At 59.7% G+C, this 26,596-nt stretch overlaps 1 pseudogene; it reads left to right on the top strand.

Moving 5' to 3' along the window:
• On the top strand, nucleotides 1-25,166 carry LOC119109280 (collagen alpha-2(IV) chain-like; annotated as a pseudogene).
• The last annotated feature ends 1,430 nt before the right edge of the window (nucleotides 25,167-26,596 follow it).

Raw genomic sequence — 26,596 nt, 5'->3', positions numbered from 1 at the left:
ATGTGTGTAGGTGAGCCGCAGCGCGAAAGCTCAGCTGGCCATGGACCACTAACGACGAGTTCCCAGAAATCGGCACGTTCGCTCCCGCGCGATTTCACTGTTTATGAGAAACGCTGTCAAATTCAAGGCAGCGCCCCTTGACACATCGCAGAGAAGCGAACTAAAACCCGGCCCACTTAGTGTTTGTATGAGATAAGCGCGCCGGCCGTCACGGTGCGTCCAAAGGATAACAAGTTCGTGTGTCAGAGACGGTATCTGCCCAGCGGTGGCATGCCAGAGGCAGTCTGTAATAAACTATATACATACGCACGCGTCGCGGGCCAGATGGTACCTTCGAGTCCATTGAAAGTGCGTAACGTCCTACTTTTTCGCAGCGCATCTAGCGAGGAGTTTTGCACATTTTTGACTGCGAAGACAAGCTATGCTGCCAACACCGAGCGTCGGCGCCAGTTGTTAAACAAGCAACGAGCTTTACGTTTACTTAGAGCCGCATTCCTCCTCATGAAGCTTCACTCGAGCCCACCCGTTACAGCCAGAGCGGACCACGCTGGAGGTCAGCGACTCTGCACACTACCAGCGCGCTCCCCAGTCTGCATCGCGCAAACTGACGCCGAGACATCGCTCGTCAGCTTAACAAAACTCGCCGGCGTGACCTGATTCCGCTGCAGCTTTCATCTGCGCCCCAGAGCCTGCCGGACGCCCCGGGCCCTCGCCGCCGGTGTCCGGCACATGAGCGGCTTAAGCACGAGCTTGTTGTTCCTACCGCCTCGACGGCAGCCGTTGGCGAGTCCCTGGGTATAGTCGGTGGGAGGCTGTTGGTTTAGTTTGGCCCGTGCAAACTGGCAGAAAATAACCGTGGGTTCGTGACTGGATTCACAAAGCGAAGTACGGCACCTGCGCCGCCGTAGGACGTTGGCTGCACAACAAATGAAACTGAAAACCCCAGGTCCTTAATCAAGCCCTCGGAAAGCTCGGACAATATGTTTCAAACGCCGGGTTTGAACTACTCATTGCTACGCGAACATTTATGCACCTTAAAACCGTTGCTGTACACTGCTGAAGAAGGCCGTGTAACACAAAAAGTTAAAGTCGTCGCACTGATAACGGGTAAACAACCCTATTTGTTACCTTGCTGTTCACAAGATTTATACGGCCTTGCTAAAATGTAAGGTAAGGGAGGCTGCAGCATCGGCAATTTCGACATACACACGCGCGCGCGCACATACCACATTAATGTTGCGCGACTGGTCGTCCCATCCTTGCGTACTCAAAGAGGCCGCCTTCGCCGCGGCGGCGGGGGAGGCACCCCGGGCGGTCGGGCGGGGGGGGGGGGGGGGTGGGGGCACCGCCGGCGGTGACGGCGTCGCGGTCGTGCCGGACGACTGCCGCCGAGCGCAGCGGCCCGCGTGGGCGGCCTGCGCTCGGGCAGCCGCCAGCTGCGGCTCGTCAGCAGGGGGCGGCGGGGGCGTGCAGCAGGACAGGCCGGCGGCGGCCGCCCGGGCGCGGCTCGGCCGTCCGCTGCCGGCGGCCCGGCGCCGGACCGACAGACTGGACTGCGGCCAGACGCCGGCCTCTCTGATGGGCGTCGGCGTGTTGTGAACGGCTGCTGATGGCGTGATTGGAGTTCGCTCGGCGCCGGCTGATGGGGCCGTGTGTTTCCCGCGGCGGACCGTAACTCCGCTTCGACGTGTTGCCGTTCGTTGCCCGCTGGATATTGGTCGGGCGTTGTTGTTGTTGGGGCGTGAAGACAGATGCTTCTCCGCTCAGCAGCGCCCCTGGGCGCGAAATGGCCAGCGCAGTCGGCACGCTCTCAAACTGCAATCATCATCATCATCACACATACACGAAGTATTAATAACCCCCGGCCCGACATGGGGGCCTCCAGTTCTCACATAGCAAGCAGTGAAACCGTCCGCAGTGTTTCTGCCGAGGGGGATCAGGGTTTTTCCTATCCGTCCGTGTCCATCCGAGACTCATGTGCAGATCTGCGCAACTGCATCAGGGACTCCAGTGTCCAACCGTCCGTGTCCGCCGGGGCCCCGCCAGCATCCGTGTGTCCATCTGCACCGTCCACTGACCGGACGCCGTCCTCTGCGTTTTCAGCAGGTCGATTACTCGCGGCCAGCGCCGGTGGACGGCCGGGGCGACAACTTCGGCTATGGCTTCTACCAGACCCGCGACGGCCAGACGGACGTAGAGCCACGGCCGCCGGGCGCCGCGCAGAAGTGTGGCGCCGGCGGCTGCGGCGCCGGTTGGCTGCAAATGCGTCGGCGAAAAAGGGCAGCAGGGTAAGTGCCGGGCTGAGGGTGCAGTAGGAAGGCGCGCGACGCAATGTGGGGGCGGAGGCGTTCAGTGACGTCGTTCAGGTTCAGTGACGCACCGTGCGCTATGCCAGGGGTGAAGTATGCAGCTGTTATGTACTCCGGTGCATCGCGCGACGGACGGGCTGCATCGCGGCCGGTTGTGACCGGCAAGCTGTGATGTACTCCGGTGCATCGCGCGATGGACGGGCTGCATCGCGGCCGGTTGTGACCGGCAAGCTGTGATGTACTCCGATGCATCGCGCGATGGACGGGCTGCATCGCGGCTGGTTGTGACCGGTAAGCTGTAATGTACTCCGGTGCATCGCGCGATGGACGGGCTGCATCGCGGCTGGTTGTGACCGGTAAGCTGTTATGTGCTCCGGTGCATCGCGCGATGGACGGGCTGCATCGCGGCTGGTTGTGACCGGTAAGCTGTTATGTGCTCCGGTGCATCGCGCGATGGACGGGCTGCATCGCGGCTGGTTGTGACCGGTAGCTGTTATGTACTCCGGTGCATCGTGCGATGGACGGGCTGCATCGCGGCTGGTTGTGACCGGTAAGCTGTTATGTACTCCGATGCATCGTGCGACGGACGGGCTGCATCGCGGCTGGTTGTGACCGGTAAGCTGTAATGTACTCCGGGGCATCGCGCGATGGACGGGCTGCATCGCGGCTGGTTGTGACCGGTAAGCTGTTATGTACTCCGGTGCATCGCGCGATGGACGGGCTGCATCGCGGCTGGTTGTGACCGGTAAGCTGTAATGTACTCCGGTGCATCGCGCGATGGACGGGCTGCGTCGCGGCTGGTTGTGGCCAGTAAGCTGTTTGGCAACAGAGGTCGCTGGTTCACTTGCGTCGCAAATGGGTTGTTGTTGTGCCCAGCCGAGCCACCAGTGCGGTGCTGCGCAAGGATTGTATGACAGCATGCTTGCTCAAGGACGCATCTGTCAACGTATGCAGGAACATCGGTACAGGTGAACGTTTTGGGAACGGGCGAGTGGCCCGTCCTGACGACACGTCATTGGTTGGATTTGAGTTTGGATACAGGGTGTGATGTCACACATCTTCGGAACGCGGTTGACTCGTACCTTCCGGAGGGGCTCCAACACACCTCACCTAGCGCCAACGTGTGCCGAAGTACCGCGTTGTGGAGTGCCGTGCCATGTGTGTCGTGTGCCTGCGGCTATTCTCAGGCCTCGAGCAGTATGAAAGACGGTCGCTCCGGCCGCCAATGTAGCGCCTTCGCATACCGCTGCGCCTCCGGCAACCGATCTCGACACTTGCTTCAAAGTGAGTGCGCCGGTCACGCTGCCTGCCGTGACCCCCGCTGACCTCTGACCGATTCTTGCGCCCTCAGGGCGCCCCTGGCTCCCAGGGACCGGCTGGGGTCAAAGGCCAGCAGGGCTTCCCCGGCATGGAGGGCCTGCCCGGACCGAAGGGCCTGAAGGGCGACGGCGGTCCGCAGGGGCCCAGAGGCCTGGTCGGAGACCGGGTGAGAGACAGCGGGAGAGCGCGCGGGGTCGGCTTCTTTGGACTTTAAGGTCTGGTTTAACTTCCGATTAAGAGAGTCGCAGGAGTGCAAGCCATGCGCTGAGGAATGGAACTAGTGGCTTTTAGTATGCTTTCACCATTTCATCCATCCATTTGATGCCGGAACATGTTTAGTTGTACCTTATACACGGGCAGGATGCCCAGTTCATGCACGCATCCATGTTTAGCAACGCAGTGTAAGACGTGCCGGGCCTCGCCAGGCCCTGGCTGGACCTTCCCTCAGAGAGCGGGTGTAACGCCCGATGAGGTCCGGCCTGTCGTCGGCAGTCGCTTGAGTCCGGGCAGCGGGGCGGTAACCGCACCTGACCTACCCGCAGGGCAAGATGGGCATGCCGGGCTTCCCCGGCATCAACGGTATCCCGGGCCTGCCGGGTCCCGCCGGACCGCGCGGGTTCCCCGGACTGGACGGCTGCAACGGCACTGACGTGAGCACCCAGCCCGCGCCGCCCGGCCCACTCGTGTCAGCCGCTCGGCCTCCACGGCATGCGGTTGTTGCCGCAGCCTTTTCCTCAGCATGGGCCCTTTGGCAGCCCGATGCCTTCATCAGCTGCGTACCACTTTTACAGCGTAGAGGCGTGTCATAGCATTATAACGCAGTGACCTGAAGCCCATACTGCACAAGCGTTCGTTTTATTTTTACCTTTGTTCTGCATTAGCTCTAGTTGAAAACCTCCACCGTTGTGATGTCTATTTTGTGTTCCAAAGCCTAAGGTTTCTTCTCGTCGCATTCACCTTATAGTTAACAAGGTTTGGATATTCCTTATAGCTTAAAAGTCTGAACAAACACGATGTTCAGTGAATACTCGAAAAACTGTTTTATTAGCGCATGCAGTCGTACTTGAACGTTCCCAAAACCAATACCGGTCCTAGTGTGTATGCCGCACCTGTATACAGCTCCATTTGACCAACATGTGGAACTATGCGCAAGCAATCTGCGACGTAAGTGCGCTTGTTTCTGCCGCTCAAGAGGACGCCCTTGTATGTACGCACTGCTGATCAGTTATGATGAGTAGCAATTGTCAAAAGCAGCCCTCAAACAGTCTTGTCGATTTTGCACATGGGGCCGAAAAAGGTTTTTTGTGCACCTCTACATTCGCATTTCGTGCCTCGGCCTCTCAGCCCCTAGCAGAGATGTCCGCCGAGCGTCCCCCCTGCCCTGTTCACATCTCTGGGCCAAGTGCCCGTCAGAGCTGTGGCCGAGCGGTCAGCACGGCTCCAGCGACCCCCTCCGACTCTGAGCTCTGTTTGGCAGGGATCTCCCGGCGCACCGGGCACCGCCGGCCCGATCGGCCCGCCCGGCTTCCCTGGTATACCGGGCACCAAAGGTGAGCCGCGTCCCCTAGCCGGTCACAGGGCACCGGGTCACCGAACCACATCCGACGTCGGCGCCGACGAGGTGCGGGCCTCGGTCACCGAGCCAGGGTCGATGCGTGACTCTATGTGCTACCTGCAGACCATTCGGATGCCCAGCACTGGACCGGGGAAGGGCTTAGATGAGCTTTGGTCTCTTTAGCAGCGACTTAGCGCGCTGGCAACTTTGTAATTTATCACTTTCTCCGCTGGACGGATTATGGAATGCAATGCGGTTAATCAGAAGGGAATGTGACAGCTTGCTGCGCAGTCGAGCTAATAACATATTATGGTAGCTAAAAAAATTAGGTCGTTTCCTCAGCCTCGGCGTGAATCGGAACTCTTCACGCTCACGCTTCGACTGTGTACGTGTCTGTCATCCTTTCGCCACGATCAGTGTTAATGTGTCTGTGATACTTTTGCTATGATCAGTGTTTATGTGTCTGTCATACTGTCGCCACGATCAGAGTTTATGTGTCTGTCATACTGTCGCCACGATCAGAGTTTATGTGTCTGTCATACTGTCGCCACGATCAGAGTTAATGTGTCTGTCATACTGTCGCTATGAGTCCGGTTCACACTGTCGATCCAAGTCTTGACGCCAGCGGAATATCACATTCGAGGAACAGCCCACCCTACTACCGGGGATCAACTTCGTACGGATATTCTAGGCCCGCGAGCCGCCACCATTTCCACGAGCACAGCTGAGCTGACGTGATGAGGGCAGGCTGATGCCACCGAACCATCGCTTTGCACGGTCTCTGGCCACCTGACAACGGTGCTGTGTCCCGGCGCACAGCCTAACACCCGCACCACCGCCATGAACAGCGGTGCTGTGTCTGAACCCACGCGACGGGGGTGCTATTTCTGTACACCCCTCGCAAAGAGTCGGAGCTGAGGTGCTCTTCTTGTGAGGACGGAAAAAACGCTCGCTGGCCATCAGCCCCCGTCAGCAAGTCAGGTGGCTGTTAAAACAAGCTCCGAACGATGTACGCATTATGAAGTAAAGCAATGCTTACGACGAAATTGGCTGTTCATGCTCAGAATTTCTGGTGGTTGGTGATGATACACGAAAGAAACTAGTGCCGTATACCAATCCATGTCACCCACCGGCTTGTCTTCAGCGGCCCGTCGTGCACATGCGAGTCCTGCATACCTGCAGTTTATTGACCTAACTCATCGCACGTCTGGAGTCGGACATCTTCCGCCCTGCTGCAGCATAAACAATCCACAAGCTCCCTACTGAGCCCAGTCGGACGGGCGGCGTTCAGATTTACCGGGCCCGATAAACACGCGCACCTGTATCGGACGGCCGCCCATCGTGCGTGGTCGCTGGCGACGCCGCGCGAGCCTCGAGCCACGCACGCGGCGCGAAGAAGCGGCCACTTTCGGAGGTTTGTTTGAGGTTCCCGCAAATGATGTCGTAAACTGTCGGAAGTTCGCAAAGCTAGGGTGTTGATTCTGAACTGGACCGGCTTGTTAACATTTGACCTAGTGAAAGCATACGTGGAAATGTTTCTCACGTAATGAAAACTGTGATCACTTTGACTTTACCACTCGATGAAGCATAGCCTGCGCTGGCCGCAAGACCTTACCAGCAGGACATCCAAAAAGCTGCGAAATGCCGGGAGGCAAATCAAACTTTTGAGCGAGGCCAAATGCCTTGTGATGCCATAAATGCCCCCGCCCCCCCCCCAAAAAAAAATGTCATACGCATGCCTCACATCCGACAAGGGACGGAACATTTCAGGCACTGGAACTTTAAAACATTCAATTTCTTATTGCATTGTTGCCCGCCAGAAGAAGCCTACAGCCATGCGCCAACGAGAGCTTTTCACCCCCATTCAAATCCGAAGGACACAAATATCGACCTTCTGCTTTAATTCCCTCCGTAACGTTGCGAACTAGAATGCCGTCATAACGAAAGTATTACTAAATGGGCTTGCCTTCCAGCTTGCCTTCTAGCTTGCCTTCCGTCCAGGCCTTTTCTACGGTCAAAACTGTCGGTAAAATTTCTGCGGTGTGAAGAGAAAACTCCAGACATAAAAACATTGAATATATATATATATATATATATATATATATATATATATATATATATATATATATCAGAGGAACTGGTTTACCATGGTATGGTTAAGTTGGACGTCTTTACCGTCCAGTCATATTGCGACCTCAAAGTATCCACTTCAGGCAGCTGGATTTGGTTTAGACATTTCTCGTTATGAAATTGATCCACGCGTGATGTTATGTCCATTGTACATACTTACAATGGACATAACATCATTATCATTATCAATATCACGCATCCGCCGCACGTTGACGCTTAAGACGGGATAATAAAGGGTCGTCTCGGAGAAAATAACCCGTTTATATTCCACAATAACCCCCGGGCCGGTTGATAACTTCCTATCGCTACGCTGACGACACACCATCAACTGACATTCGCACGTTCGTCTGACGTCCTAACCCTGCGCGCACCGCTCATCTCTCCCGCCTGCGATCTCTATATCGGCCACTGGAGCAACACATGCGTCACGCTCTGGGCGTGCGCGCGGCCGCCCCGGCGCCGCCGCCGGCCGCGCCTCTGGACCGATCCGTGCCGGGCCCGCGGCTGGCAGCTCGGTCGGAGTGACACGGCCGCCTGGCGACCTCGGAGTGTGACCTTGGAGTGTGACCTGTCGTGCCTGAGGGCCGGGCCAGAGAGCGAGGTCGCGACCCTCCCCGCTCCAGGCGGCGGTAAACACGCGAGTCGCGCCAAAACGCTGAGTCAGAATCGGTCTCGGACAGGAGTTGGACGGACGGCTGCTGCGCCAAAACCTGTGAGGGACGCCGGGTGCGATGCTGGCGGAGTGGCAGCGATAGCTTTGATCACAGCCCACCCAGCGCCTCTGAGCTCAGGACTGTTGAAATCCTACATCCGTCCCTAGACCGCCCTCTGCCAAATTATCGTGAGGCAGCAAGTGGGATCACACGCGGAAGATTTATTTACGCAGGCCTGTAGGCAATAGGCAAGCTCTAGATCCAGCCCGATTTTGTCTGATTCAAGTTATTTTTGCCATCACACCGGAAGCAAGCGGATGAGTTCGTGCAGTCGTGGTCTGGCCGGACGCGACCGGTTATTCAGTCTCGCGATGCACCCAAAGTCCAAGCCACCACCGAACGTCACTTCATCCTCGACGTCCTGTCACCACCTGCACGCGCTCGCAGCCGGTGTTGAGAACGGGATCGCGCCGAGCCCAGCTCTGCCCGGTAGCCGGGGGAGGCGGGCCGCGCCGCCGCCAGCCGGTGGCCGCCGGCTCCTCAGACGCCGCCGTAAATATTTGGCCGCCGGCGACACCGGAACCGGCGCGCTGTTTACGCCAGCGGCAAACAATCACGCCGATCGGCCGTCGGCGGCGGCAGCGACGGCGGCGGAGCAATCCCGACGGCATCGACGGCGACGGCGGCGGCGGCGGCGGAGTGGTCCCGACGACATCGACAGTGGCGGCGGCAGCGGCGGACCGATCCCGACGGCATCGACGACGGCGGCGGCGGCGGCAGCGGACCGATCCCGACGGCAATCGACGGCATCGACGGTGGCGGCGGCGGCGGCGGAGCGGTCCCGACGGCATCGACGGCGGCGGTGGCGGCGGCGGAATGCCTGGCGCGCGCTGATGAGGCGGCGGTGGCAGCGGAGGCGGAGGCGGCCGCGTCACCGCCGGCAGCGTAGTTGGCCACCTCGCCTGGGGCGAACGAAGCGAGTCATGGTTAGAAAGGCCGGCCGGGAGATTCGCAGTTTCGGGCGTCGTGCGGGTGTCTTGTTGAACTTGCGCCCATTTGTTGGGACCTGCAAGCGGGCGCGTGGCGGTTGAGATGAAATTGTAACCGACCTGCTTTGGGGCTTATCACATGCAGCTGAAGTTATAATCACAACACTGAAACCTTAACATCAATATTGATCTGCCTCGCTTAACACCAATTTGGTGCTAGCAGAATATTACGCCCATCTGTATCCATGCGCTGTCAAGCGCAAATGTTTTGCGACGTGCATTTTTTATCGCCCACCCTGCCCTCAAATCTTGATGCGCCGTCACGTTGAGTCTTGATCTATTTGTCGTGGAATTGTCGTAAATTTGACCTCGTCACCCCTTCTGTACAGCGCGTTCTTGCATGGGGCAGCGTACGTTCTACCAGCATTTCTGCCTTTTATCTGCTTACTTGCGTTACTTGTACGAAATAGCTTCTCGCGCCTCGACGTCGGTGCAGACTCATGCCCACTATTCAAATCACCGCTGACAAAGAAATTAATATTTTATGTGCGTGTTTGCCAGATTTGTTGACATTTGTTTTACCAGGTACTGCTATTTCTTCTGTTTATTGGCATACAGGGCTACAGTCTCTGCCCACCGCTGCATCTTTCCCGCAGCTCTGCCCCTGTCTCTACCCAGCGTTCTCGCCGACTGACGGTTGTCCTCCGTCGCCAGGTCAGAAGGGCGAGGGCGCCCTGCCGCTGCCCCTGCCCCTCTGCCCGGCGTACTCGCCGGCTGACGGTTGTCCTCCGTCGCCAGGTCAGAAGGGCGAGGGCGCCCTGCCGCTGCCCTTCAGCCGCGGCCAGAAGGGCGAGCCCGGCCGGGACGGCACGCGAGGCGTACCTGGCCAGCCGGGTCCCATCGGCCCGTTCGGCGACAAGGGCGAGGTTGGCCCGCGCGGACCCGCGGTAAGCACAGTGACCTGGGCTCGACCCGACCCGACCCGTGCGCTCGGGAGACGTCGGTGGAGCTAGGAACAGTGTGTCGCTGCGGACGTGGCTGGAGTCGGCGGTGTAAGGACTCGATGTGTGTCAGGGATATGCGAGAATAAGGTAAAGCGACTCGTTTAAAATGTATGCCAGGTCTGACGTGCATACTTTGCCCATCCTGCACCGCAGATACAGTCACAGTCAACCAAGTTCAGTCATAGAGTTCAACGAGTTCAGGGCAATGATTTCAACAGTATTGGGTTCAGTCGCAGGACAATGGTTTTATATGAAATAGGGCGCAAATGTGATGAAAAAACAAATATGATGTCCACAAATTTCATAAGCTACCAATCAGTAATCTTTAGTTGTGGTGTGCTTCGTTCTTTCCGACTAGTTACCCACTATTGCGACCCTCACTCACATTGCAATTGCTCGTAAACAAAGTGCTCGTAACAAACGCCATTTCCGGCCGGGACATTCCAAAGAACAAGAACGTTAAATAGCTGCGTTCAATGTAAATCCCACTCAAGGCCTGTGCCATTACTGCTGACGCCTGTTAAACGACGCCTAGAGTCAGCCCCCCCCCCCCCCGCCCCCCCCCCCCCCCCCCCCCCAACCGCAGCTAGTGCAAAATGGTTAAGGGAGGCTGCAACCATGGCTCCTGAAGAACAAGGAACGACCAGGACAACATTCGTGGGTTGTTCGCGTCCGCCCCGCCAGCCACATCCCGTCATCCGTCCAACGGCCTCCCGGCGTGCGGTCCACACATTACAGACGCTCCATCGCGCTGCCCTCAGGCTCCCGGCCGCCAGCCGTCTCCGGACGGGCGTCTGTTTATCCCGGCCGCAACACTTGTGCAACGCCGCCTACCCAAATACACAGCGGTCCGGCGGCGCCGCCCCCGCCCGCATGTGGGCCGCAGCGGCCGGAGGGCCACGCCCGCCGCCCCCTCCGCCCCCTTCCTCCCCCGCCAGCTCTCTGACGTCAGCCACGGCGGATCTCTGCGGCGCCGCCAGGCCGGGGACGTGCCGGAGACGCGCCGGGACGTGCTGGGGCGTGCTGGGACGTGGCGGGGACGTGGCGGGGACGTGCCGGGGCGTGGCAGGGACGCGGCAGACGCAGGCCCAGATTCATGGTGTGGATGCGAGGGAACGCTGCAAAAGTGTTAGGTGAACGATGATTGGAGCCATTTTGGTCGGTCAAACGTGTAACTGGTGCACCGGTACTTTGTCGGGTGGTACACGAATCTTGCGTGAAATGGGCAAGGGGCTGTCCCGGCACATTTTGTTTCAGTACCTCTTTACGTACCACACTAATTGACCCTGCTCCACGTGCGTCTGAAGGCAGTTCACTGCTGCCGCTCCGTTCGCACCCAATAGGGATCGGTTGCAACCGCCAGGGTCGGAGGAGAAACCCGATCCCGTGGCTACCGTCCGTGGCTTGCGACCTTACAGCGGTGCGAGGTGGAGAGTTCTGAGGCGCCACGCTCGTGTGCTGTGCAAGTCGACAGCGCGTCACTGGAGAGGGGCTGGGAGTAGGCGCGCAACGCGACAAGGCAGTGGAGGATATTCCCCATCTGTTCTCCCTAGTACCGTCGTCACCACCCGTCGCATGAGTTTCGGCTCTCCTCTCTCCCAGAGCTCTCTGTGACGTTGCCGTTTCCGAATGCTTCCATGTGTTTAATGTCCGCTGTCGGACCGCGCGTCAATGGCGCCAGTGCGCGGTTTATGTTGTTCGGCCCGCTCTGCACGGACGTTGTCTTGTCACCCACGCTGCACGCTCTGTTTTCCTGCCTGTTTTCCATCCGTCTCCACCACCTCAGGATTTGTCCTGATCGTCGGTCTCGTCGTATTGCCCGCCAGCAAACGGTGTCGCCCCCCCCCCCCCCACGCCCATCAAACTGTGCCTTCATCTCCAACCTGCCTTCGGCACCGCCGTCCAGCCGACCGGCCGGCGCGATGACGGCCGCCCCGTGACCCGCCTCGGGGCCTGCTGTAGGGTCGGCCCGGACGGCCCGGCCAGCAGGGCCAGAAGGGCGAGGAGAGCGTCTGCATAATAGGGCCGCCGGGTGAGCCGGGCGCGCCGGGTCCGCCGGGCTGCGGCCGCTGCGGCGTGCCCTGCGTGGGGCCGGACTGCACAGGGATCCCTAGTCGCGAACCGAACGTGACCGTCTACTACCCCGGTCAGAAGGTGAGGGCGGATGGCGGGCGCAGGCACAGCGGGTCAGCCACTAACCCGGCCCCAGAGGGCCGGCTGGAGGCGGCGCCGCTCACGGGCAGCTGTGTGGAGACTACTCGGAAACAGCGGGGTTTACTAACGGTGCTGCGTGGAGCCTCGGCAACAGCAGGGTCCACTAATGGCAGCTGCGTGGAGCCTCGACGGCAGCGGAGTTCACTAATGGCAGCTGCGTGGAGCCTCGGCAACAGCGGGGTTCACTAATGGCGCCTGTGTGGAGCCTCGGCAACAGCGGGGTTCACTAATGGCGCCTGTGTGGAGCCTCGACGGCAGCAGGGTTCACTAATGGCGCCTGTGTGGAGCCTCGGCAACAGCGGGGTTCACTAATGGCCGCTGCGTGGAGCCTCGGGAGCAGCGGGGTTCACTAACCAGCAGCAGGCTTGGTCGTGGCGTGGAGGCACGGCGGCAGCAGCGGCAGCAGCAGCAGGATCCGCTGGCAGCTGCTGCGGTGGCGGTGTGAGACGCGGCAGCAGCAGAAACAGCGGGGTTTACTAACCGGTTGCGCCGTGGCCCAGCGGAGTGGCGGCTAACTCGCCACTCCGCGTCCGGAGCCGGCCTCGCAGCCTGCGGGGCCCGTCAACCGGGGCCGCCTAACCGGGGCCTCTAACGGGGCCGCTGCGGGCGCCACTAACCGCCGCTGCCCGCTCTGTGTGGCCAGGGCGTGCCAGGCCGGTCCGGCCTGCAGGGCCTGAAGGGTGAGATGGGCATCGGCATCATAGGCTCGCGCGGCCAGAAGGGCGAGCGCGGCCCGCCCGGGCCGGCGCGGCCCGGGCCCAACGTGCTGCCGCTCGACCGCAACTGCACCACGCAGGTGGTGCGCGGCCCGATCGGTCTGCCGGGGCCCCAGGTGAGGACGGCGCCCGGCCGCCGCTGCATGGCCGGCAGTGGCGCGCACTGCCACCTGTTGAGCGACGTCGTCAACTCGACACCACCCGTGACGCGAAGGCCGTGGACTTGCCTAGATTAAGCGGCGGTCGGTGTCGCGGTGATGTGTTCTATAGCTTGGTATTGGCTTGCAGCTGCTTTATGCCACTTTGCCTTGTATTGCCCCGTAGCTCCAAGACATTTCCCGTAGCTCCAAGACAGTTTTCGTACATGTCTCGCACCTGTTATGCCTGACTACATTGCTGTGGTAGTATGTTGTTAATGTTTGTATGTGGCATGTCCTACATAGTCTTACCCACATGCATATAAACCTGCGCAACGCCGCGTACCGTGTGATCTTTCACCTCAAGTTTTGTGTCTATTTTCGCCCTATGCATCAACGCGTGCACCCCGGCTTGTAGACGTATGTCTCGCTTTGATTCCGTCCGAATGGTGCAATTATATAAAACGTGAAAATTGTAAGCACCTCAGCATGCTAATTCCAGCGAGGCCCCTGGATGCTGCTGGTGAGAGGAACGCTATCATTTGAGATCATGTCTCGGCTCTTAAATGGAATATTTTCCGGGTAAAAGCAGCGAAATTCGCCGGTTCCCCTTACTTTTTCTTAGCATTATGCTTATGCTGAAGAATCAAGCGCGCGGTAAAGTTGGCTAGAAATAATGGGGTCTTCAGCCAACGGAACTGCGCAGGCAGGCGTAAATGGTGCGCAAATCGACGGTAAACGTGTGTCTTGCGTTTATGCGTTTTGCGTAAATGGCGCGTCTCGCGCTCGTGAGGGGTTGGTATGGCGATGTCGGGATTTCGCTGCCTTTCCATGGCGTGGGATCTCCGGGTATCCCGGCGTCGTAGGTTGTAACATTGCAGGCACCTAGCTTGCAGCTTTTCCTTGCCCGGTTGTAACTTAGTGCCATGATCCGGCAGTGCCTCTTTCTATTTGCTATTTCAGGTTCGAAAAAGGAACGAACGATCGTTGAACGTGCTGTAACACCATTAAACAACGGGTGCTACACCACTAAACAACTCGTTGTCCACGTGATGCTAGCTTGAGTGTATTCTTAGAGCATATAGAATCATATCTGAGTGACGGCCAGGAATCTTTTCTAGTACAAAATTATGCGGTGGACACAGAGCGCGATGTGATGTCTACCATGTGCTGGCGGAACTTAACTACTTCCGTCTACTTCTGGAAGACATTGTCCCAAAGTTGACCAAATAAACTGTTCTCATCTCCGGCGGGGAATCACGCGGCCTCCAGTGCGTCGTGTTTACATGAGCGTTTGTGCGTTGCTTGCTTTCACCAGAGCTTCTACTAAACTCTTAGCCCAATTGCTTGCGCACGCACTAACTTCTGCATTTGTTTCATGTTCAACAGGTCTCTCTGAATGGAGGTAAGACATGCTTTTATGCTTCACTTCATGCCGGTACTAAATATAATAGATCAGCGTGTTGCAAACATTTCCAAGACCGAGTTATAAAGTGTATAATGCTAGTGAATGAAGCATTACCCTATGGCTGCAGCGCTCTTATTTTAGCGAAGTAATTGGCATACAGAATCAATGAATCATTGTGCAAATTACTCGTAGCTTACCACTCTGTTTTATCGTACCTTGTGATGCCTACAATTTCTTATGGACTTGTTTGGCATATGTCGTTGAATACAGCTAGGTGAACGACTGCATTGGATGGGGTAAATAAGCAAAAAATATGTGTTTTTCATTGCGTACATCTATTTTTACACACAAAAACAGATATTCATATATATATATATATATATATATATATATATATATATGTTGTAGTACGGTATGTCTCGTGCCTGACTTCTCCTCCATATGCGGTCCGTCCGACAATGTCAACCCATTATCTATCAGCGATCCATGATGTGAATGTAACTGTTTAGCGCTCACCTCCTCATGACCAGCGACCTCTGACCCAAGCAACCCCCGAGTGACCTCACGCGTCCGACACACGCGTGCCTTCTGACCCGTGATCCGCTGCGACCACTCCTATTCGTGTCATGTCTGTGACCTTTGACCTGTGGCCTGGCCGTGTCCTCTGACCTGCTCAAGGCACCTCAGACCTCTAGCTTTTGCCATGTCCTTGACCACTGCTATTTTCGTAATTCAAGACCTCTAGTTCGTAGCGACTGAACCGTGGCCTGGGATCCGTGATCTCTGACGCTTGACGTGTGGCCTTTGCCGTATGATCTTTGACCTCTGACCTGTGACCCGGCCGCAGGGTGAGCCGGGTATGGCTGGCCCCGCCGGTCCCAGCGGCCGGGACGGCTTGCCCGGTCCCCAAGGCCAGCTCGGCATGGAGGGAGAGAAGGGACTGCCCGGCCCGCCCGGACCCAGGGTAAGTGCGTTTCGTGCGACAAACTGCCTGTCAGAAGCGGAACTATCTGTGCGTGGCGGTATCTGCGTCGCCTGGTTGACGTATGCAGCGCTGTCCTTAGCTGCTTTGTTGGTGTAGAATGAGAACTTGCGATGAGCATAAGAGGCATTCCTTTGAGATGTAGGCTGTGAGGTTTGGATCTACGAGGCGCTTTGCAGCTTCTCGGAGTACGCCCATGGATTATCTTCCATGCATGCATCTTTAAATAAACATGTCAAATCTGCGATTCATAGATCCTGCTTCCGCATATCGCACAATTTGCCCCGTCTGAAGCATTCTCCTAAATTACGACCACCAGCAAGGTAACGGAAGTGAGCAGCTTTACGATCAATACACCGGGGCCGAAGAAGGCCATCAGAAGGTGTAGCTCTACGCGCCTGGGTCCGCAGGGCAAGGAGGGCCTGCCGGGTCCGCCGGGACCGAACGGATTCAAGGGCGACCAGGGCATACCGGGTCTGGACGGCCTGGAGGGCCGGTCTGGCGCCAAGGGCGAGCCGGGCCCGGACGGCCGGGACGGCGAGAAGGGTCTGACGGGTCCGCGCGGCGCGCCCGGCGGCGGCCCCGGTGGGCCGCAGGGCGAGAAGGGCGACCGCGGCTTCTCCGGCCAGCCCGGCGCCAGAGGTGAGGGGGGCAGCGGGAGACCGGCACTGCTCCGGCTCGCCGGCGCCGGCGGGGTGCTCCATGTGAGGGGAGGGGCTCGAACCCCTTATGTGTCGGAGCTTAACCATGTCGCCTATGAACGCTGCGTATAAATAGTCGTCTTAGAATCATGGTGTCGCTTCCCCACCAACTTGCCCACCTGTACTCAACTGCATCGATAAATCACGGTAGCTCTGGGCAAGGCGCGCGCGTCACAGGATGTTCACGGCCTCTCTGACCTTAGTTCGAAGGAATCACAAGAGTGAAGAGACGGGAAACAGGGCAGACAAAGAACTGGATCCGGAAATAGCAAACCCAACCAGCTTAGAGAGTGACGGGCGATAGCGATGCCGTCTGAGGAGCAGACTGGCAAACATGTGTGAAGCTGAGCTTCAGCCCTGTCCCGTGCTCGCCGCTGATTGCGTGACAAGCGTGGTGGCGTCTCGGCCTCAGGCGAGGACGGCTTCCCGGGCCGGACGGGCGAGCGGGGTCCGATCGGTCCCGCCGGCGGCGTCGGTCTGCCCGGCCTGCCCGGACCTGAGGGCCTGCCCGGTCAGAAGGGCGACAAGGGTGTGGCCGGCCGTGACGGCTTGGAGGGGCCTCAGGGACCGCCCGGCCTGCCCGGTCAGCGCGGTCCGCCCGGGCGACCCGGACAGGCTGGCATCAAGGGCGTCTCCATAATGGTGGGTGAAGCTAGCCGACGTGTTGACGGGTATGCGCAAATATCGGTATGGGTGTAGGGATGAGTATGTAAATGTTGCCTACGTTTAGCGATGCCTTCTGGTCTATTGTTCGGTGCCTTGCTGCTACCGTTCTTGTCTTCTGCTTGGCTATTCTTGTGACAAGTGTTGTCCTGGTCTCCACGTGCTTTCTTTGTGCAAGTTTTGTGACCCTTTTTTAGCTTCTATTTACTTATTTATCTTCTATCTTGTATCTCTTTTCTCTGCTACTTAAGACCAACTCCTGTGCTCTTGGTGACGATTTCCAGTGCCGCTCAGCCTGTTCCGCGCCGCCTGCCGCTGTCTACTGACGCGCGTGTGACGTGTTTCGCGCGCCGCCTGTGTGACGCCGCGTCGTGCCGCGCCGCCGCAGGGACCCCCGGTCTGGACGGCGTGCCGGGCCGCGACGGCCAGCCGGGCCAGAAGGGAGAGCGCGGCTACACCGGTTCGCCGGGCGCGCCGGGCAATACCACGGACGGCATCCCTGGCGAGACGGGCGCGCCGGGCCGGCCAGGCGAGCCGGGGCGTGACGGCCAGCCGGGTCGCGCCGGCTTCCCTGGCCTGCCCGGCCTCAAGGGCGACTCGGGGGGCCAGTGCGACCAGTGCCTGCAGTGCCCGGTCGGCGAGAAGGGCGAGGCGGGGCTGGACGGCCTGCCCGGCCCGGCCGGACTGCGCGGGCCCGAGGGTCCGCCCGGCTTCCCTGGCTTGGCCGGCGAGGACGGGCTGCCCGGTGCCACTGGCAACCCCGGCAAGGAGGTGAGAGGCTGCTCCCGGCGTGCGCCGAGTGCCAGGCTTCCAGACAGAGTACTAGACCTCTTCGTAGGGGGAGGGGAATTGATGGAATGGGCAGCTACAGGTGGGGAAATATAGGTGCGGGGTAATGCATAATGTAATAGTGTAATGTAACGCAAGGTAAGAGCGTGTTGAAAAACGCAAGTTCGCTCAGTCATTGATTTATTCACTTGTATGGATGCTCGACCCAATCAGTAAAGACAGGCAAGGAGAATGTACTGATACCCCGACCCGTGTACAGTGAATGTCATGTGTCGCTTACAAGTTGATCAACGTCATCAGCTAACGTATTAAAAGCAAAAAACACGACCTCGTGCCTGCCATTGCCTCCGCCGACCGCCTTCCCTTTCATCCAGGGTGAGGCTGGCCTGCCGGGCCAGCCCGGCCTCCCCGGCGAGAAAGGACGCGACGCGTTCGTGCCGGGCAGCCTGGTGACGGGAGCGAAGGGCGACAAGGGCGACTTCGGCCTGCCGGGCCTGCCGGGCCTGAGCGGACCGGCCGGCGAGCCAGGCCTCAGCGGCAGGCCCGGCCAGCCTGGCCTGCCCGGCGCCAAGGGCGACAAGGGCTCGCGCGGCTTCCCGGGCGAGCGCGGCAGGGACGGCCGGCCCGGCATCGACGGACTCGACGGGCTGGCCATCAAGGGCGAGCCCGGCCGGCCGGGCGAGTCGGGCCTGCGCGGCGGCAAGGGCGCCTCCGGCACCAAGGGCGCCAAGGGAGAGCCCGGTGAGCGCGACAGACGGGGAGACATCGCCGGGGGTGCGCTCAGTGTCGGCGGCCATGCCTGACGCCGACATAGGCGGGGGTCTACGACCCCTGCAGCTTCGTCACAGTATGTCACAAGTTTTAACACTTTGGTTGGCTATTACGTGAGATGAAAAACACCAGGCAGTCCTACGTGGCTAATTCGCTGTGCAAGTTATCATGTTGCATAATTGTCACTGCAGCCGCAATGCCCTGTATCTGCTTCAAACATAACCAGCGGGCCCTTGTATCCCTTCTTGTGGCTTATTCTGAACTCAGATCAAAGGCGCCATCCGCGGTCCATTGATAAACAGTGTTTCGGGATCATGTTTGCTTTAATGTTTATTTGGTGTTTGTTGTATTGTGTGATGTTATTTATGAACTTTTTTTAGCAAACTTCCATGTCTCTGACATTGAAAAATATGATCGCCACCGACCGCCATTGGACCGTCTCGCCATGTCTCTTGTCCATGGCACAGTAACCCCCCAACGCCACCCGACTCCCCAGGACGTCTGGACGGGGCGCTGCCCCTGATCAAGGGCGCGGCGGGACAGAAGGGCGACCGGGGCCCGGACGGTCTGCCGGGTCTGCCGGGCGAACGCGGCGACAAGGGTCAGCTGGGCCTGCCGGGCCGCGACGGCGAGATGGGTCCGGTGGGCCCGCCGGGCCCCACCGGGCCACGCGGCCTGCCCGGTCCCCGCGGCGACAAGGGCGACCTGGGCAGGGTCGGCCTCCCCGGCGAGCGCGGTCAGGACGGCCTGCCCTGTCGGGTCGGCCAGAACGGCGCCGTTGGCGAGAAGGGTGACGCCGGTCTGCCCATGCCCGGCCCGCCCGGCCTGCCCGGCCTGCCCGGCCTCAAGGGTGACTTCGGTCCGCCTGGCCTTCTCGGACAGCAGGGCTTCCCAGGCGAGCCGGCCAGCCCGGATTCCCCGGCCTCAAAGGCGAGTCCGGCATACCTGGTTTGGACGGATCGCCCGGCCGAGACGGCGAAAAGGGCAGCCCCGGCCTGCCGGGGCCGGACGGACCTCAGGGCGTCGCTGGTGCGCCGGGAATCGACGGAATCAAGGGTGAGCGCTCTCGCTTGAAGGCAACACTGCTAGATGGCCCCCTCGTGGCTTCATGTATTATGTCAGTGGCACGTCTGCACCTTCTTGTGCTGTTTGTGTTTGCGTAACTATTCTGTCCAGTCCGGCGTTACTTCCCAGCGTGATTCGGTGGCCGAGTTTGCCTGGTGACTTATGTGTGCCCTGTCGGCTGCTGACGCTGACCCACCCGCGCCCCCAGGGGAGCCCGGTTTGCCGGGAGACGACGGTCGCCCTGGCCTGCCCGGCTTCCCGGGACCGAAGGGCCAGGCCGGTCTGCCGGGCTTGCCGGGCATGAAGGGCGTGCTGGGTCGCGACGGCCAGGACGGCGGCCCCGGCCTGCCCGGCCAGGACGGCCTGCCCGGGCTGCCCGGGCAGAAGGGCGATGCCGGCCTGCCCGGGCCCGTGGGACCGTCCGGCCAGCCGGGCCTGCCTGGCATGGACGGCCTGCCCGGCACCAAAGGCGAGGCGGGTCGCCCCGGCCTGCCCGGCCAGCCCGGCCAGCGAGGCTTCCCTGGCGAAAAGGGAGACCTCGGCCGGCCCGGCTTCTCCGGCGAGAAGGGCAACGCGGGCAGCGCCTCGGAGAAGGGCGAAGCCGGGCAGCCAGGCTTGCCCGGCGCGCGCGGCTCACCTGGTCTTGACGGCCTGCCCGGCGCACCCGGTCGCGAGGGACAGAAGGGAGACACCGGCTTCGGCGCGCCGGGCCTGCCCGGACTGAAGGGAGACCGCGGTCCAGACGGCCTGCCCGCCCAAGACGGCCTGCCCGGGCAGAAGGGAGAATCCGGTCTGCCTGGATTCCCCGGAATGAAGGGAGAAAGGGTGCGTATCTTGCTTGTTAACGTCAACCCGACATCAAAATAATTGTCAGAGACATGCACCGTTTCTCAGGCTGCTTTTTGCTTCGTTAAATACAGTAAAAACTGGAGACGATGTGACATGCCCAAGCTTTTTTACCATGCATAGCAAGACTGTTGTCATCGATGAATGCCATTCTGTGACAAACACGGTGTCCGCGTCCTGACACTGCTTTTGCGTTGGGCCGCCTCAGGCGTTCCCGGGCCCGCCCGGCGTACCGGGCAGGCCCGGCCTCGACGGCCGGCCAGGCCAAAAGGGTGACAGTGGCCCGGTGGGTCTGCCCGGTCGGCCTGGTGCTGAGGGAGAGAAGGGCAACCCGGGCTTCCCCGGCCTCGACGGCGAAAAGGGCGAAGAAGGACCGGAAGGTGGGTTGAACGCTCCCAGATAGGAGCGCGCTTGTTTGCGATATGCCTTGTAGCATCTGGTTATTTGCGTAACCAAAAATGCGCTTCATGCATCCAACGAGTGCAATGTACTGCACAGTCGGTACGTTGGCGAGGTTGTTTAATAACACTTACATATGCGTTGCATCCGTGCTGTTTGTGTGAAGGTGTTCGCTCCAGGTTTAAGAGTCGCAGTGCTCCGAATAAAACGAACGAATGCCGCACCGTTCTCAACCGCGGTGACGTGCACTTGGGTGTGGAGCAGTGTACGCTGGTTTGCACCCTGTCCGCTGACATTTAACTCGCGTCGCTGCAGGTCCCGTCGGTCTGCCAGGCGTGCCGGGTCTGTCCGGCCAGAAGGGCGACGCCGGCCTGCCTGGTCGGCCGGGCGTGCCCGGTGCCAAGGGCGACCGAGGCCTCGAGGGTCGCGAGGGCGAGACGGGTCAGCCGGGCTTCCCGGGCCCGCCTGGTGCTGAGGGCCCCGACGGCGACAAGGGTGACCGCGGCTTCGCGGGCCAGCAGGGCCTGCCCGGCCTGGACGGCCTGCCCGGCCAAAAGGGTGACCAGGGACCGGTCGGTCCCGAAGGCGTGCCCGGGGTCGGCATCCCTGGCGAGAAGGGCTTGCCCGGTATGCCCGGGAAGAACGGCCGGCCGGGCGCGCCGGGCGTCCCGGGCGACAAGGGCGACAAGGGCTTCGTGGGCCTGCCGGGCCTGCGCGGCCAACCGGGCCCGCTCGGCCCAGTCGGACCGCAGGGCGAGAAGGGTGACAGTGGCCTGCCGGGCGTGTCCGGCCTGGACGGCGAGGACGGCCGGCCCGGCCAAGTTGGCTTCCGCGGCCCGGCCGGCCTCCCCGGTCTCAAGGGAGACCGTGGCCTGCCTGGTGTTCCGGGAACCCCCGGAGAGAAGGGTGATCAGGGACTGCCAGGTGAGTTACGCCGAAAAAACCTGCAGCACATTAGGCGTGCCTTTCAATTGATCTGTGCACGAAGGCTTCTCAACACATACAGTGCTAGCGATTTTGTCATGTCTTCTCCTTTTTGTGCGTATTTGTTCATGGATCTACGCCTCGTTTTTCTTACTAGCTGCATTGAGATTACCCTTTCATGTCGCACATACCTTTGCAAAGGGTGAAAGATCGAACGTATCGGAAATGCAGTTAGTGCAGTTCTTCATCACAACACCTAAAACACGTACACCTTGCCGACCCCGTCCTTCTTCACTCGCCATTTCTCGGCAGGCGCCAACGGCCAGGACGGCTTGGCCGGCTTCCCGGGCGAGAAGGGCGAGCGGGGCCTGGACGGTGCGTCCGGTCGGCCGGGCTTGCAGGGCGAGCGCGGCCTGGACGGCCAGCCCGGCCTGCCCGGCCCCGTCGGCCCCGCCGGACTGCGCGGCGAGAAGGGCGAGGCGGCCCGCAGTGGCCAGCCCGGCGAGAAGGGCGATCAGGGCCTGCGGGGCCTGCCCGGCCGCGACGGCCCGCCCGGCCTGCCCGGTCAGGACGGACCGGCCGGCCTGCCCGGCCAGAAGGGTGACCTGGGCCTGCCCGGCCAGGACGGCCTGCCCGGACTGCCCGGCGCTGACGGGCCCAAGGGAGAGCCCGGTCTAGACGGGCTGACAGGCTACCCGGTGGGTGGACAAACTGGCGCGTGGTGCTGTATAGGCAATGGAAGCTCGACGATGTGTGCCATTTTGATCGTGCTAGCAAATAAGTGGCAGCCGTTGTTTCAATGTATTTTTGTGCTGCATTGTTCTTGGACCTTTTTGTCCCCTGGTATCTGCGTTGCAATTAATCAAACAATTGCAGGTGATTGCACATGATCGCCGACCTGTCAGCAGACACAGCCGTGAATGCAGGCTAACAATTCCGTGCCTGTAACACCTCTGCGCTGCCACCCGTAAACACGAGCGCATCCCTGCTGGAAGAAGTGCGCCCCATTTCTTCCATTCCGCCCGAAATTATGGTCGCTATCACCAGCCGCACGCTGCACAACTCCACCAACCGGCGCCCGCCGCTGTGCCGCAGGGCAGCCAGGGCGCGCCCGGCGAGAAGGGTGACCCGGGCCTGGAGTGCTCGGCCTCCCCGGACTACTTGACCGGCATTCTGCTGGTGCGTCACAGCCAGACTTCGAGCGTGCCGCGCTGCGAGCCCGGCCACATCCGACTCTGGGACGGCTACTCGCTGCTCTACATCGAAGGCAACGAGAAGGCACACCACCAGGACCTCGGTAGGTGGCGGGATGGATGCGGGCGGCGGCTCCGACCCAGGTGGTGGGAGGGCAGCCGCGGGCTCCCTCTGGCGCCGGAGTGCTTGGAGAGTGCTGGCGTGGGGGCGGGCGAGGAAGCTTGAACGGGTCTGAAGGCCTGGCGTGTAAACTTTGGCAGGAGAAAATAGACCGAGTGACAAAAAAGGAGAACTGGCGATGATAGCTTCAAGCGGCCACGAACAAAAAAGTGTCTAGACGGGCAAAAACTGCTTTGAGTAAATATACACGCAGACGCGGGGCGCCAGGAAGTGCGACATATTTTCCCTGATGACCTGATGTTCACAGACGCTTCACCGGAGTCCAAATTTGAGTTCACGAATCGCCCGAGACGTGTCCTGTGCCTCCTGTTTTGTTCACACCTCCTGCCCATGTTCGCAGGCTTCGCCGGTTCCTGTGTGAAACGCTTCAGTACCATGCCGTTCATGTTCTGCGATATGAACAACGTCTGTAACTACGCCAGCCGCAACGACAAGTCCTACTGGCTGTCTACCAACGCGCCCATCCCGATGATGCCTGTGTCCAACACTGCCATTCGCGAGTACATCTCCAGGTCAGTGACCTCTCAGGGTCGGTCACGCCGCGTGCAGCTGACCGTGAAATCAACGAGGGGTGCTCTTCATTACTGCTGTTTGGACATGCATTTTGTGCATGCAGCAGCATTTGGATAAGCTCTGCATAAGCTCTGCATAGCCGTTGGACAATTTCCGCTTGTCCCGTTTTATTTCTAGGGCCGGCTTGGTCTCATGGGGTATTTTATATTTGACGTCATGAGAAATGTACGGCTAGCTAGCGTATGCTCGCCGTAATGTGTGATGGTGTGTGTCGCCCAGGAAATCTCTGCATTGACTCCGAGGCGTATTGGCGGTGTGTCTAACCTGTTGTGTCAGTACGCCTGACCTGCGGCGGCTCTGTTTCAGATGCGTGGTGGTGCGAGGCGTGTCGGCAGTGAGTCTGACCTGTCGTGTCAGAACGCCTGACCTGCGGCGGCTCTGTTTCAGATGCGTGGTGTGCGAGGCGTGTCGGCAGTGAGTCTGACCTGTCGTGTCAGTACGCCTGACCTGCGGCGGCTCTGTTTCAGATGCGTGGTGTGCGAGGCGTGTCGGCAGTGAGTCTGACCTGTTGTGTCAGTATGCCTGACTTGCGGCGGCTCTGTTTCAGATGCGTGGTGTGCGAGGCGTGTCGGCAGTGAGTCTGACCTGTTGTGTCAGTATGCCTGACTTGCGGCGGCTCTGTTTCAGATGCGTGGTGTGCGAGGCGTGTCGGCAGTGAGTCTGACCTGTCGTGTCAGCATGCCTGACCTGCGGCGGCTCTGTTTCAGATGCGTGGTGTGCGAGGCGTGTCGGCAGTGAGTCTGACCTGTCGTGTCAGTATGCCTGACCTGCGGCGGCCCTGTTCCAGATGCGTGGTGTACGAGGCGTGTCAGCAGTGAGTCTGACCTGTCGCGTCAGTATGCCTGACTTGCGGCGGCTCTGTTTCAGATGCGTGGTGTACGAGGCGTGTCGGCAGTGAGTCTGACCTGTCGTGTCAGTATGCCTGACTTGCGGCGGCTCTGTTTCAGATGCGTGGTGTGCGAGGCGTGTCGGCAGTGAGTCTGACCTGTTGTGTCAGTATGCCTGACCTGCGGCGGCTCTGTTTCAGATGTGTGGTGTGCGAAGCGCCCTCTAACGTCATGGCCGTACACAGCCAGTCTCTGAACATTCCCGAGTGTCCGCAAGGCTGGGACGGTATATGGATTGGATACTCGTTCGCCATGGTGAGCGCCGGCCATGGATATCTAGAATCTGTACCCTTTATGGATATTTGCAGCTGCTCTTAGCTTGAGCACAACGGTTGATGCATTCAGTACTGAATCGATTTTTCCGATTTTTAATCGCGCTGTTGATAACTTTTCCTCAAGTGTATGTGCTTACTGCCGTGCGCCGCGAGCGTCTCGACCTACGCCCTGGGCGCCGACACATCATGACACGCCCTGACACGTCGTGACCGCGCCCGGCAGCACACGGCGGCCGGCGCCGAGGGCGGCGGCCAGTCGCTCTCCTCGCCCGGCTCCTGCCTGGAGGACTTCCGTGCCACGCCCTTCATCGAGTGCAGCGGCGCGCGCGGCTCTTGCCACTACTTCGCCAACAAGTTCTCCTTCTGGCTGGCTACCATCGACGACGACGAGCAGTTTGGCCGGCCGCGCAGCGCCACGCTCAAGGCGGGGCAACCTGCGCTCGCGCGTGTCGCGCTGCCAGGTGTGCATCCGCGGCGCCTGAGCGGCCGCTGTGATAGCGCGCGCGCGCGGCCGCCGGCCCGGGTCGGACCGTACAAACCCGCAGCCGCCTGCGGCGCCCGGTTCTCGTTCGTCCCCTCCGCCGCGGCTCTAGTCACTCCGAGACGCTGCCAACACTGCCAGTCGCCGACCGCGCTCAGCAATCCGGAGCGGCCGGTCAGGAACGCTCTCACGGTGACCTCCCCTCCCCCTCTTTCTCGTACCGCCAACACTGCCGCCGCCTTGCGGTGCGAAATGTAAGCGCTTGACTAACGTGCTGTAGGTTTAGCGTGCGGACGGGCCGGCGGGTGGTGCCGTTTGTGTTCGTGTGAGGAGGTCACACTCGGTCGGGGCCCTGGTCCTCCGACTGTGACGCACGTGCTGAGCGGCCGCGGCCCTCGCGCGTGCCGGCCGCCTCGTGCACGTGCTGGTGCGCAGCGCCCGGGAGTGGCGCGGGCGGTGGGGTGCGGCGGCCCCGCCCGGCCAAAACATTGTAGCACGAGCTTATCTATGCGACGCCGTCAGATGGGGCGCTGCGGATGGATTGCTAGGTGTCGGCATTCAGCTTCTAACTGGCCGATGATGTACCAACTGCCAGTTGCCAGAGTATTTTGACGTGCTTCAGTTTCGATCAGTAAACGATCAACCCTCACCGAGCGTTTTTTCTATGAGAGGGACAGCTCAACGGGTTGGCCAATTATTTACGCATATGAGGGCGGACGTCCGGTGCGAATGTTTGGTGCTATCAGATGTCCTATGTGCGTGCAATGTCAATATAGTCACACTGACAAAAGTGGAAATGTTTCCCGTAATTATTATGCGGCCTTGCTCTAATTGCCAAAAACGCGCCTAGAACAGCAGAAATGGTGCGGATGTAATGTGATTTCACATCCATTCGTACTCGAGTTTGCTATTTTCTAGCCCGCCCTGTACATGCAATTTTTTTAAAGACGGGATCCAGCTATGCGAAGAAAGGCTCTGTGGTCAGCTGAAATCACAACCATCAGATCTGTCTGAGCTAGCGTAACCTTTCTTCTCCTTAATTGGCCTCGGCTCCAGGAATCTGCATACTACCCAGTTCTACAGGCATTGCAAAGTAGCAAACTAATTGAAAACGGTCATATTTGCTTGATCGTAAATGTTTCACCGACATAAACACATCCCACATGCATAAACGCGCCCCGTCGTTACGAGCTTGGGGAATCGAATAAATGCAGTCTAGACATCACCATATCAATAGCACAATGAAAAACGACGCGCGGACTGCTCTCAAGCACGTATTCGTGTACCACAGTACGAGAGAAAGCCCTAAGATCACGTCACGTACATGCCCGCAGACGCTATCGAAAGCGAATACATCATCGAGAGTACGTGCGCTGATTACAGACCAAAGGATTTCTGGAAGGTCTCGAGGCCTTTAGCTCTCCGGAAACT

Source organism: Pollicipes pollicipes, unplaced genomic scaffold (assembly GCF_011947565.3).
Source record: "Pollicipes pollicipes isolate AB1234 unplaced genomic scaffold, Ppol_2.1 Scaffold_7231;HRSCAF=8579_pilon_pilon_pilon, whole genome shotgun sequence".
Lineage (NCBI taxonomy): Eukaryota > Metazoa > Arthropoda > Thecostraca > Pollicipedomorpha > Pollicipedidae > Pollicipes > Pollicipes pollicipes.
Note: the sequence above shows the minus strand (reverse complement) of the source record. Positions and strands in the feature narration are given on the sequence as shown.